The following is a 12,688-nucleotide window of genomic DNA, read 5'->3' on the forward strand; positions in this document are numbered from 1 at the left end:
TAAGGTGCAAAAGGCAGGGCCCGCTGTGCACTCATCCAGGCACAAACCAGTGCAACGGCTTCCCACCTTTGGGCCTCCTGGTCTATTGACTGTGAGATGAACCAATCTTTCTTTCCAAACTAAAATGTCTCTGTCTTGTAACCACTCACCATTATATACTGATATTTGGTAGTACTGATATTTCCTGAAAGTATTTAGTTTGATACTGTAATTGTAACTTTCATCTGTGTTGCTTGTGACCAGCCAGTCAGATCAAGTGAAGAAATCTTTACCAATGAAGTTAAAGAATAGTCCTAGAGTGGGAACTTTTCATTGACTTCACTCACTAACCTCCTCCAAGTATAATTATTCCCAGCTGTTTCCAGTCAGATGTGATGAGAACCCACGTTGACTCTAAAAGGACAGTGCCCCACTGCTGCTCCCCACACACCGTCCCCGCCAAATTGTCACCCTTTCAGTGACAGAGTGCTTTTAAACTTCTTTGTGTTACCTCATCATTCCAGTAGCCAATTACAAAAGAAAATAGGAGTCTTGGTTAGGACTGTGGCTTAGTGGTAGAGTACTTGCTTAGCAAGCATGGAGCCCTGGGTTCGATTCCTAAATACCACAGAAAGCAAAAAAGCTGGAAGTGACACTGTGAGATGTGGTAGGACACTGGGATGAGAACACTGGCCTTGAAAAGACGCTCAAGGACAGTGCCCAGACCCTGGGTTCAAGCCCCAGGACTGGCTATATATATCTTAACTTCTTAGCAACAAGAATGAACAACTTTGGCCGGGCGCTGGTGGCTCACGCCTGTAATCCTAGCTACTCAGGAGGCTGAGATCTGAGGATGGAGGTTCAAAGCCAGCCCAGGCAGGAGAGACCGTGAGACTCCTATCTCCAATAAACCACCAGAAAACCGGAAGTGGCGCGGTAGCTCAAGTGGTAGAGCGCTTGCGTTGAGCTGAAGAGCTGAGGGACAGCGCTCAGGCCCAGAGTTGAAGCCCCACGACCAACCAAAAAAAAAAAAAAGAATGGACAACTTGTTCATGCCTTGGGTTAGAAGAAAAACTGACATTACCTGTCCTGGTCTGCCTGCCTAGCTCTGGGCAGAATGGCAGAATGTCCTTCTGTACACAAGTAATATGCCTTAATGAACTCTCCTATATCTCCCATGTGTTTATTCATCTTATGACACTGGAAACATCTATTTCCCACATGAAGATGTCCAAAGCACTCCACTCCCTATTTCAAGTGTATAGAATCAAAATATACAAAATCATGGATTCCATTCCATACTACTTCCATGTAGTATCCATTTCCAAGGAAATTGGAATCATGACAGGTGACATTCATCTACATAGTCCTCAAATTTGTGTTTGTCCTGTATCTCCTTTTTTTTTTCTTTTCTTTCTAGAGCTAAGACTGTAACTTGGGGGCTTGCACTTGCTAGGCCAGTGCTTTTCCACTGAACTAACTCCCCAATACCTGTATCTCCTGATAATTTTGTCTATATGTATTCCTAGGGAGCACACTTTTTGGGGGGGAGTCTGGTCATGGGGCCTGAACTCTGGGCCTGGGCGCTGTCCCTCAGCTCTTCAGCTCAAGGCTAGCGCTCTACCACTTGAGCCACAGCGCCACTTCCGCTTTTTTTTTCTGCTTATGTGGTGTTCAGGAATTGAACCCAGGGCCTCATGCATGCAAGGCAAGCACGCTACCACTGAGCCACCTTCCCAGCCCAGAGCACACTTTTTGTATTAGCACACTTTATTAACTGTATAGCTTTGTCGTGATAATTCCATACTTGCTTTTGTGCTTTAATCATATTACTTCATTCACCCACTTTCCTTTATTCTCCTTGCAATTTTAATAGGTTTTATTATTCCATTTTCATCCATAAAAAGCAACATTTTAAGTTCTGGTATTTTTGCTTTATTTTTATTTTTAAAGAAACATAGCTTCTGAGAAAGTGGCAAAACAGAAAACAGAGGCATCCTGAGTCACATCATCCATTTCATTTCACGTAATTATATTACACTGTCAAAACCAAAGAGTTAAGACTGGCACAATCCACAGACCTGAAATATACTACCAAGGGTCTCCTTGTGTGTGTGTGTGTGTGTGTGTGTGTGTGTGTGTGTGGTAGAACTATGTATTTATTACATGTGGCTTCATAATTTGACCATCACAGTATAGGAATAGTGTAGCATCATCACAAATATCCCATGCTCATAGGTAACCTTACCCACCTCCCACAACAGCTTTGACTTCTGACCCTTGAACATGACAAATTTTCTTACTTATTTAAGTCTTCCTTATCACAGCAAATTTTGTAGTTTCATTGTACAGGTCTTTCTCACTTTGGTCAGATCAACTCCTAAATTCCTTATGGCTTTTATTGTTTGAATATCATTTCCATTTCTTGTCTGCAGCTTAGAACTTCCAGTATGAGGCAGTAAGAGCACATATTCTTAAAACTTTGAATAATTTTTTTGCACTATGTAGCTTAGGCCACACTTACAAGCTTTCACTGTGCCTAGTCCTTGAATTCTGTATTCTATTTGTGTGTGTGTGTGTGTGTGTGTGTGTGTGTGTGTGTGTGTGTGTGTGTGTGTGTGTGTGTGGTGGTGGTGGTGGTGGTGGTGGTGGTGGTGTACTGGGGATAAAAGCCAGGACCTCACACATGCTTGACAAGCATCCTATCACTCACTGGTCTACCCCTCTAATTCTACAGACATTTTAAACTACAATTTTAATTTCTTAGATATAAGGTTAGAAGATTATCCATTTCTTCTTGAGAGAGCTTCAGTAACATGCACATTTTAGGAATTAGTCAAATTCTTCCATGTTATTGACTTTATGAGGATAAAGGTATTTCTAAGTCATTTAAATCCTTTTATATCTGTAGGATCATTAGCTATGTTACCTTCCTCATGCCTTATGCCTTAGTTTGTGTTCTTTTTTCCCTTGATAAATTTGGCTGAAGGTTTTACTTATCTTTCCATCCATCCAGCCATTATCCATCCACTCACCTTTTCCAAAACCAAGCTTGTGCATCTAATGGGCTTCTTAAATTTTTTTTTGAATCTTACTTTGACTTTCATTATTCCTTTTCTTTCATTTACTTCTAATTTAATTTTCTTTCCAGTTTCTTACAGGAGAATGAAATGAAATAGCTACTTTTGAGATCTTCTAAAACAGTCATTTAATGCTATAAATTTAGCTCTAAGAATTACTTTAGTAACTGTGTGCATGTAGCTCATGCTTGCAATCCTTGGTACTCAGGAGGATGAGATCTGAGGATCACAGTACAGAGCCAGCCTCAGAAAGAAAGTCTGTGAGATTATCTCCAGTTAACCACCAAAAAGCAGGAAGTAGAGCTGTGGCTCAAGTGATAGTGCTCTAGCCTTGAGCACAAAAGCTCAGGGATTTCAAGCCCTGATTTCAAGCCTTAGAACCAGCATGCACTTAGGCATCCATGCACACATGCACGCATGCACCCATGCTTACACACGCGCGCGCACACACACACACACACACACACACACACACACACGGATTTAGGGGTGATTTTTACTGTATGTATTATTATTACAGTGGCATTCATTTTAAAACCTTTACTCAGGTTACATACCTGATTCTCTTTAGATGATTCTTTTTTTTGGCGGGGGCGGGGGGGGGGGCCGGTCGTGGGGCCTGAACTCTGGACCTGGGCGCTGTCCCTCAGCTCTTCAGCTCAAGGCTAGTACTCTACCACTTGAGCCCCAGCGCCACTTCCAGCTTTTTTCTTTTTGCTTATGTGGTGCTGAGGAATCGAACCCAGGGCCTCAGGCATGCAAGGCAAGCGCTCTACCACTGAGCCACCTTCCCAGCCCCTAGATGATTCTTTAACCTATGAATTATCAAGTTACATAGTTACCAAATATTTCAGGAATTTTCAAGGATGTTATTGACTTTTAGTATAGTTTTATTACTACCAGAAATCACATACAATGAATCTTCTCAAATCTGAAATTATTGAATAGGCCTGTTCTACCTACACACATATTCCACATTCACTTGAGAAAGATGGGTGTCTGCTTTGTAGGGTAGAATATTTACATAGGTTAATAGTGTTGCTCATGTTGGCTATATTTTTGCTGATTTTCTGCTTATTTACCCATACAGAGAGAGACATTAAGTCTGATACTGTGTACTTCTCCTTATAGTTTTGAAGTTTGTTTTTTTCACTAGTTGACTATAAAGACAAACTTCTTCAATATCTTCTTTTTGGGGGGGGAGAGGGGGGGTCCGGTCGTGGGGCCTGAACTCTGGGCCTGGGCGCTGTCCCTCAACTCTTCAGCTCAAGGCTAGCGCTCTACCACTTGAGCCACAGCGCCACTTCCGGCTTTTTTCTTTTTGCTTATGTCGTGCTGAGGAATCGAATCCAGGGCCTCATGCATGCAAGGCAAATGCTCTACTACTGAGCCACTTTCCCAGCCCTTCTTCAATGTCTTCTGTCCATTGTTTCTGACATCTCTTGCCTACTTTTCATGCTTTGTAATATTTTTTTAAAACTATGACCTTAGATTCCAGAACCTTCTGAGTTCCCTCAAAATAAGAGGAACTTGTACACACGCACACTTACATTTCTGCCAACTTCAGAGCAATATTTTCCTTTAGCACAGGCTGTCTTCCCGGCTGCTCCAGAAGCCGAGGGGATAAGGATGCGAGGGACACAGACAGCTCCATTCACAGTTTGCCCTGGGGCTAAGTCTATGCTTTGGGGGAGTCTCAACTTTATGTCTCCCTCCTGGTTCTTCTACCTTGTCAGGACCTAAGTTTTCTTGGCTTCTCTGCTGCTCCCCCCTCACCCGAGGCTGTCAAAACAAAAGCCCAATTTCATATTCTTCTGGATTTTTGCTTCATTGACTTTTTTTGCTTCTCTTTTGCAAACAATTCAGTTTCTGGATATATTTAAAATATCTTCTTGTCCCTGTGTATTGTGACAGCTGTTTTTTCATGGGCTCCTATTAGCCACATTGCTAGAAATAAAATGGAACTTGTTGGTTAACAATTCCAAGTTCCCACAGGTCCCTCCCTGGTCCAGAAGCAATAAACACAGTGAGAACAGCTGATGAGGACCCATGCTGGCCTGACATCCAGACTCATCTACTTCAGGGTGAACTCAGCAGCTTCCTGACCATCCTGTGCCTCAGTTTCCTCATAGGGTTGAGTAGAAATTGAGGAGGGAATCCATGAAGAGCCTTACCACAAGGACAGGTCTTGGGAAGGGTCGTAAAGGTCTTCTCATTGCTTGATGAAAGCTGCAGTGAGCAACAGCAGTCCTTACTCAATGGTCCCCTCATCCCAGCTGTCATGACAGCGCAGTGAGCACACCCTGTGCTTGCACTGACAGAGGGAATGAGTGACCAGCCAGTCACTGAGCATGCACCCCACTGCCACATGGATAGGCTGTGCAGGCCAGAATGCAAGCAAATGCTGAGCTGAGGAACATCGTCAGTGCACAGACCCACACACACACAATGAAGAAACCAGAAAACAAGAGTAACTATAAATAACTTTGTATTGCATGGGAGGACAGTCATCGAGTGTTCCAACAGCCATCTGAAGCCAGTAGTCCTGGTTATCAAAAATCACAAAGTTGTACGTATGTTCACCTCCTTTTTGAAAATCATGTTCATTCTCTCTCCAGGAAACAGGGCTGTCTGCAAAGCCTTGAACTGACAAGGTAACCCACGGGGCAGCTTCGGTTCATTGAAGTAATGACTGAAAAAGACAGATCATCCTTAACAAAACGGGAGATGGAGGAATGTCCATACTTACATTTAAAAAAATATATTCTGGAAGTTCTAATGATCTTAAATTTCAGCATTAACTTATACAAACTAGCAGGTGCAGAGTAAGTTCCTGATGCTATATTGTAAGTTCTATAAAGATCAACATGCCAGGGGCTGGGAAGGTGGCTCAGTAGTAGAGCACTTGCCTTGGATGCATGAGGCCCTAGGTTCGATTCCTCAGTCCCACATGAGCAGAAGAAAAAGAAGTGGCGCTGTGGCTCAAGTGATAGAGTGTTATCCTTGAGCTGAAGAGCTGAGGGACAGCGCCCAGGCCCAGAGTTCAGGCCGTATAACCAACAAAACACACACACACACACACACACACACACACACACACACACACACACATATGCACACACTACACACCTAACAAAAGTCACAGTTCTCCCCCTAACTCTGGAACATGTCTGAAGACTCAAAGAACCATGTTAGGGGTTTAACTCAGGGCAGAATACTTGCCTAGTGTGTGCAAGGTTTGGGCTTGAAACCAACAATGACAAAAGAACCCAAACCATAAAACCCTACACAGTGTACAAGGATGTTTCCCTCCCAGTAAGAGTAATGTTTTCAGTCTGATTAGGGAAACGTCACAGAGTAATTCATCCAATTAATCAAAAACTGTCCTTCTTATTGTAGAAAACCAAAGTACTAAGCTAATAAATTGTAAACAAAAAAAAAATAGGTTCAAAAGAGTAAAACATCCCAGGCACAAGAGTCTCAAATTTGTAATACTAGTGACTCAGGAGACTGAGATCTGAAGGAATAAAGTTTGAAGCCAGCCTGAGCAGAAAAGTTGACAAGACTCCATTCACATGAACAAGCCAAATTTTATACTAGAGGCATGGCACAGTGGTAATGTGACAAACTGAAGAACATGAGTTCAAACCACACTAGTGACTGACACAGAGGTAGGGAGAATACTGAAGGTTTTAATATGAAGATATTTTAAAAGTAAGGACAGAGAAAATGATAAACAGGATAATTCTCTGTCTTCACATTACATGCAATGGACATAATTTATTTATATATGACCTTCCCAGATGGCAAAAACAACAAGGAAAAAATAAAACCCTAGCACTTGAATTTAATACTTAGCATACTGTTAGTGCTTAGTGACTCAAAGAATTTCAGTGCTGGAACACATCTTAGGTATGTTTGGGCTGATCAACTCTCTTCTACCCTATTTCTGTCCACACCATTTCAGATTAAACATTTTATACATCTCCAGTACTAAAAGTTATATGTAATTCATCCCACAGAATTCTGCTCTGTTTTTGAATGATGTTCTAATTTTGATTGCATCAAAATGGCTCAGGTTGGAGAAGCAGGAGAGAGTGGTTTGTCTGCTCTGAGCCTCTGCCTCCTTCTCATTAGGAGAGGTGACTTATTCTAGCACATTCTTCAGCAAAGATGACTAACCCAAATGAAACATGACATTTCTATGCTTGATCCCAAGTTAAGTAAAGGGGCCTGCCTTGTGCTCAGCATGCCACCACAGCACCAACACAAAGTAAAAAAGGTGCTTACAACAGCTGTTCCAGAAGAATACAGATCTTCTCTGGAAGGATGAGGCCAGTGATTGCACACAAGCAAGCCCTGGCCACCACTGTGCTTGGCTGGGGACAGCAGTAGGTTGACACGCAATTATGAGGCTCATTATTTCTATCACAAAGAAAAAAAAGAGAAGATACTCAAAACTACTGTGGAATCACATCCTAAGGAGTACATGTCTATTAAAATAAAACAGGAAAAAAATGAATAAAATAAAACAGTAGGCCACAGCCCTGCTCAATTCCCAAGTATAGATACCTGCAGGTCTGCATTACAGAAGACTGCACCCAACCAGTCAAAGAGCTCTGGATACCGCAGGATGACTCTGGCTCTCTCTCCCTGAGCTCAGTGCTCTGCAGCACCACTGCAAATCGTTCACTGTGCTCTGCTCTACTTTAGGTTGATGCTTCTGAATTTGGTATTTGGAAAAGGAAGACATCATTCTTGACTCTGCTGTCCTTCAAACACACATATACAAGACTGTGTGAACATCACAAACAACTCTAGTGAATCCCCAGAAGTAACTCCATTCCTTTCAGAACCACAGGAACCTGGTAGAATTAACACAGCAGCTGTGCAAAACTGTGTTCAACTTAGATGATTAAATCTGCTATCTGCTGCTTGTGCCACACTTTTATAAACACTCACCTTCTTTGATGCTTTCCTGGAAACACACAGTGCTTTCAGACCTGCTCTGTATTACTTTCACTTGCTCCAAGAAGAACATTTCAACTCTATATACAAAACCCAAGTGTATGAACATTAGTGAACTATAATACAATTTAAACAGTAAAACAAGAAGCAATGAATGACAGCTTCCCACTGAAAGATCAGGAACACCTGTGTTTCTTTTCAGTGATGGCTGGGCAGGCAGCAATCTTGGGAGGTAAGAATAGGGTCCTCCACAGGACAGGGCAGCCTGCTTACTGCCCAGTGTCACAGAGGCAGGCTCCCTGCCCAGTAGAAAGCTTCTTGGGTTTTAGGTTCCATTCCATGATGGAACCTTCTGTGTGTGCCAGCATCATTGGCCAATTTTGTGTCATTCTGGGAACTGGGACTAGGTGAACTGCTGCAAATGCCAACTCTCATATGATGGTGAATTTCAGGAGTCACATTAAATGGAGAGCGGGTAAAGCATCACCTTTGGGTGTGTGTGAGGGTATCCACACACTGCCATGGCAGTGGAGGGACTGCCCTTGATGGAGGTGTGCATCATCTGGCTGGCTGGGGCCCAGGACAAGCAAAGGGGCAGTAGAAAGGGAAATTTGATCTCTCTTCTGTAGACGGTACATTCTGGAGTACACAGAGCCCTTCTACAATTAACTAAGAAAGGGGAACCAAGCATGAATATAACCTTGATATAACTCCAGACATGTCCAACTTCTCAGGCCTTGGGATTCCAGGACTTGTACCCATGGTCCCCTAGGTTCTCAGACCTGTGGCCTTGGATTGAGGAACAGCTTGCCTGGTTCTGAGGCTTCCAGACTTGGGTGGGCATTTCTAGTCTCTAGCTTACAGATAGCTGTGACAGACTTCTCAGCCTCCACACTGTATAAACGGTTTCTCCTCATGAGTTGGTCTGTGTCTGCCTGTCTCTCTTCCCTACGGTGACTGCTATACACTATGGCGACTGTTCCTACTGTTAGGAAAGAAATCCTTTGTCTTGGACAGGAGTTGCTACTTTATTAGCTGGCAGACTGAATCTCAGATTCCACACAGATCCTGAAAAGCTCTGAAAGCAGTCAGCAGGCTTAGGAGCACAAAGCCACATACACCCCATTGCAGGGAAGACTTCAAGTGACAGTGACTTCTGTAAACCTCTCCCCCTTCTGCCTACCTCATGCTTCACAAAGAGACAAGGATCTTTACAGAACTAGGATTCAGGAAAGCAACCTTGCTTGGCTGTGACCAGAAGTCTCCACAAGGAGAAGAAGGATGTGTACATCTCCACAGTGGACCCACCTGCTTCCCCACCCCCAAAAGAGCACTGCACCATTATACTTCCTCATGACTGGGCCAGAAGAATTGTGTAACTGACCAGCGTCACAATGCTTGGATAGGAGCAATGGTAAGCAGATCAACAAACTCAATGAACAAACTTAATGAACATCATCTTCTAAACTAAATTTAGAGTTGTAGTCAAGTACAAGGTACAAATTTGAAATGATACTTAATAACACACATGTGTTACTGCCTACTAGCAATGAGCAAACAGATCACAGATGTCTGTATAACTAGGGGTCATGTGACCCCTAGTTACATGCTAACCAAGACTACATTCTAGGGTCACATTCTGGCCAAGACTACAAAGTGAGCTGGAGGAAAGGAAGGGAAGAAATAGGAGAAAGCTGCCTGCTCTGTCCCAGGATCTCTGAATCCACAGAGAACCCACAAAGATTTAGGCAAATGGTTTCAGACCTAGCTTATTCTGAACCAGGGTTCTCAGCCGAAGAGAAGGGCTGAAGCAGCTTTTTAAATAATGTTTGAAAAATATTGTCTTCAGTAAAGTGATGAATCAAAAATCATCATCAAGTAATTAGCTTTCAAAATCTCAGTTCAAAGCCAGCTCAGACAGGATAATCTGAGACTCTTGGTTTTTTTTTTGGTCCGGTTGGGGGGCCTGAACTTGGCCTGGGTGCTGTCACTCAGCTCTTCAGCTCAAGGCTAGCACTCTACCACTTGAGCCACAGCACCACTTTCGGCTTTTTTTTTTCTGCTTATGTGATGCTGAGGAATCGAACCCAGGGCCTCATGCATGCAAGGCTAGCACTCTACTACTGAGCCACCTTCCCAGAAAACAGAAGGTGGTGCTGTGGCTCAAGTGGAAAAGAGCTCACCTTGAGCTAAAGAGTTCAGGGACAGCACCCATGACTGACCAAAAAACAACAACAACAAAAAAGTCTCACGGACTTTCCTGCCCATGTTGCCTTTGAATTTGCAAGAAAGCATTCCCTGTTATTTATAGAGGCAAGTGCAAAAACCTGTGATGGGTACAATGTGCCTTTGAAGAACTTGTTGAGAAGATCATTCAGATACCTGGACTGTGGGAAAGTGAGAACCAAAACAAGGGCATGAAGCTGTCACACAGGGAAGAAAGTCACGGTGGAGGAGCCTGTGGTGGTTACTGTTCTGTGTTATAAACTCTGGGAAATTCCATCTCTTGCATATTTGATCAGATAGTGACATCTTTCTGCATATAAACTCACTGCTATTTTAGGGACCTTGTAGTTTGCACATAATTGTTTTGTATCATGGCAGTAAATACTTGCAAGAAATCCCACTCTTTGGCTTTCCCAGGTAGAATGTTATGGTATGCATGCACAGTTCATAGTCTTTAAGTTTTTATGTAACATAAAATAGGTGTACCTTTAGGAGTACATTGGATTTTATGATTTACATTTATCATGTAATTTTTAAAAAACATCCACCTGTCTAGTATACATTGATACAGAGTTTACTTTTAGTCTCTTTTTTTTTCTTAAATACTCCTGTCAATTACTGAATTACTTGGTATACAGGTATCATACCTGTCAGATTTCCTTTGAGGAATAACACAAATTTTCTAGAATGTGGAGATTCTCTTAGTACTAAACAAAATTCTCAGAATGTAGCCCAGGTCAATTCATAATTAAATCTCTATTTGTTCTGATGATGCCTCTAAAATGTACTTACACATTAAAGAAGTTTGAGGTTTTCTTTTAAATTTACTTCAATGATTAGTTCAGTTATTTAACTGGAGTTTTAATCCTGTAATGTGTCATTGGATTCACGATCCTTTCACAGTGTTTTAGCTGCCTGGTGTTTGGCAGAATGGCAATAAGGTTTTCCCCATTTTGGTCCCAGAAGAACAGAGAAGAGCAGTGTGCTTCTATAATGCCTTTCGTACTTTCAACTTTGAAAACCAACATCTGTCCTTTTATATGCTGTTAGTGTTCATCAGGTACCTCAACTGTACCCATGTAATGTCTTTGAATATCTGTGTCTTATGATTTCCATAAGTGGCTAGTTGATTCTCAAAACCTATTTCTGTATTTTGAAGGTGAGGAGAAAAACCATTTGAGAAAGGCTTATTGCTTCCAGATTCTGACATGTGTGGGAAAATGCTGTTGCAATGAGAAGGTAGATAATTTGCTGTAACATGTAACCAATAGTTTATCAAAACCAACTTGTACAGACTAATAAATTTTTTCCACAGTATTCAGTTTTCTAACCTCTTGCTATTGTACATTATATTTTATCTTCATGTATCCATTATTTAATTTACTTTGACCTCTGCTATATTAAGCCCCAGATAAGTACTTCATTTTTTTTTAAGGCTGGTCACTGTAATACCCCTCATTAAGATTCTGATATTAATTTCTTGTCAGTTCTCTATGTACAATTGCAAATGATAGAAGACTTTTGTGAATCTTAAAAAAAGAAAAGAAAGGAAGGAAGGAAGGAAGGAAGGAAGGAAGAAAGAAAGAAAGAAAGAAAGAAAGAAAGAAAGAAAGAAAGAAAGAAAGAAAGAAAGAAAGAAAGAAAGAAAGACTGTGACAGGACAAACTTTTTAAAGTGGTAGAAAGTGCCACCTGCTGTTAGAACTGTAGAAATACCCAGTCCTGGTAACGTACAGACCCATAAAATCTCTCCAGTGATGGAAAAGCACGGGTTTTTCTTTTCCTATGCTGTTTTTGATGTTATGTAGTTACAGTGAACCTCAGTGTCTGCTTCCAGAAATGTGCATACTGTTTATTGTTGGGCTTGGCAAAGCAAAGAATATTTGTCTGGTGATGCATTTTTGTAGTCTAGGTTGTCCAATAGTAAAATGGTTATAAGTAGTCTGTACCCAAAGTGCTCCTTATCACTGGAACTTGTGGTGACTTCCAGGTGGTGAAAGAAGTCCAGACCTGAACATGGCTGTGGTCAATGACAGCAAGCTGGTGCTTCTCAGCACAGAGGGCAGCATCTTCTCTTGTAACCTGGATTTCATTTACTTCATAGGGTGTCTCATGGATGACAGGAAGAAAGAAAGCACCAAGAAGGCAGATACCATCAGGTATGCAGAGCCAATGTGTTTGCATTAGAGTTAAGCTTGGTTTTCCAAGTACTATCTCTGAAGAGGACATCTCTGCACAGGCTTCAAGGACTGTCATTTAACTCAACTAACTCATCTGCCTTTTCAACGGGTCTGACATAAATGACTGCTTATCAGAGGAAAATAACTGATTTTAAAGCTGACACCCAGCACATGCTCAGGCATGTTGGCTAAGAGTGCTCTGCAGATAATGACAGCTGTCTGGTACTTGTGCGGTACCTGCTGACCTCAATCCTGA

At 42.0% G+C, this 12,688-nt stretch overlaps 1 long non-coding RNA gene across 1 annotated transcript; it reads right to left on the minus strand.

The window, feature by feature from the left end:
* Positions 1–5,584: 5,584 nt before the first annotated feature.
* Positions 5,585–7,785, minus strand: LOC138827887 (uncharacterized). The gene is made up of 3 exons (XR_011372193.1): positions 7,632–7,785; positions 7,350–7,484; positions 5,585–5,751 (listed from the first exon to the last, which is right to left on the minus strand). It is a non-coding gene; the product is annotated as an uncharacterized lncRNA (long non-coding RNA).
* Between the last annotated feature and the right edge of the window lie 4,903 nt (positions 7,786–12,688).

The sequence above is a fragment of the Dipodomys merriami genome, unplaced genomic scaffold (assembly GCF_024711535.1).
Source record: "Dipodomys merriami isolate MVZ:Mamm:240054 unplaced genomic scaffold, mDipMer1.0.p SCAF_16, whole genome shotgun sequence".
Lineage (NCBI taxonomy): Eukaryota > Metazoa > Chordata > Mammalia > Rodentia > Heteromyidae > Dipodomys > Dipodomys merriami.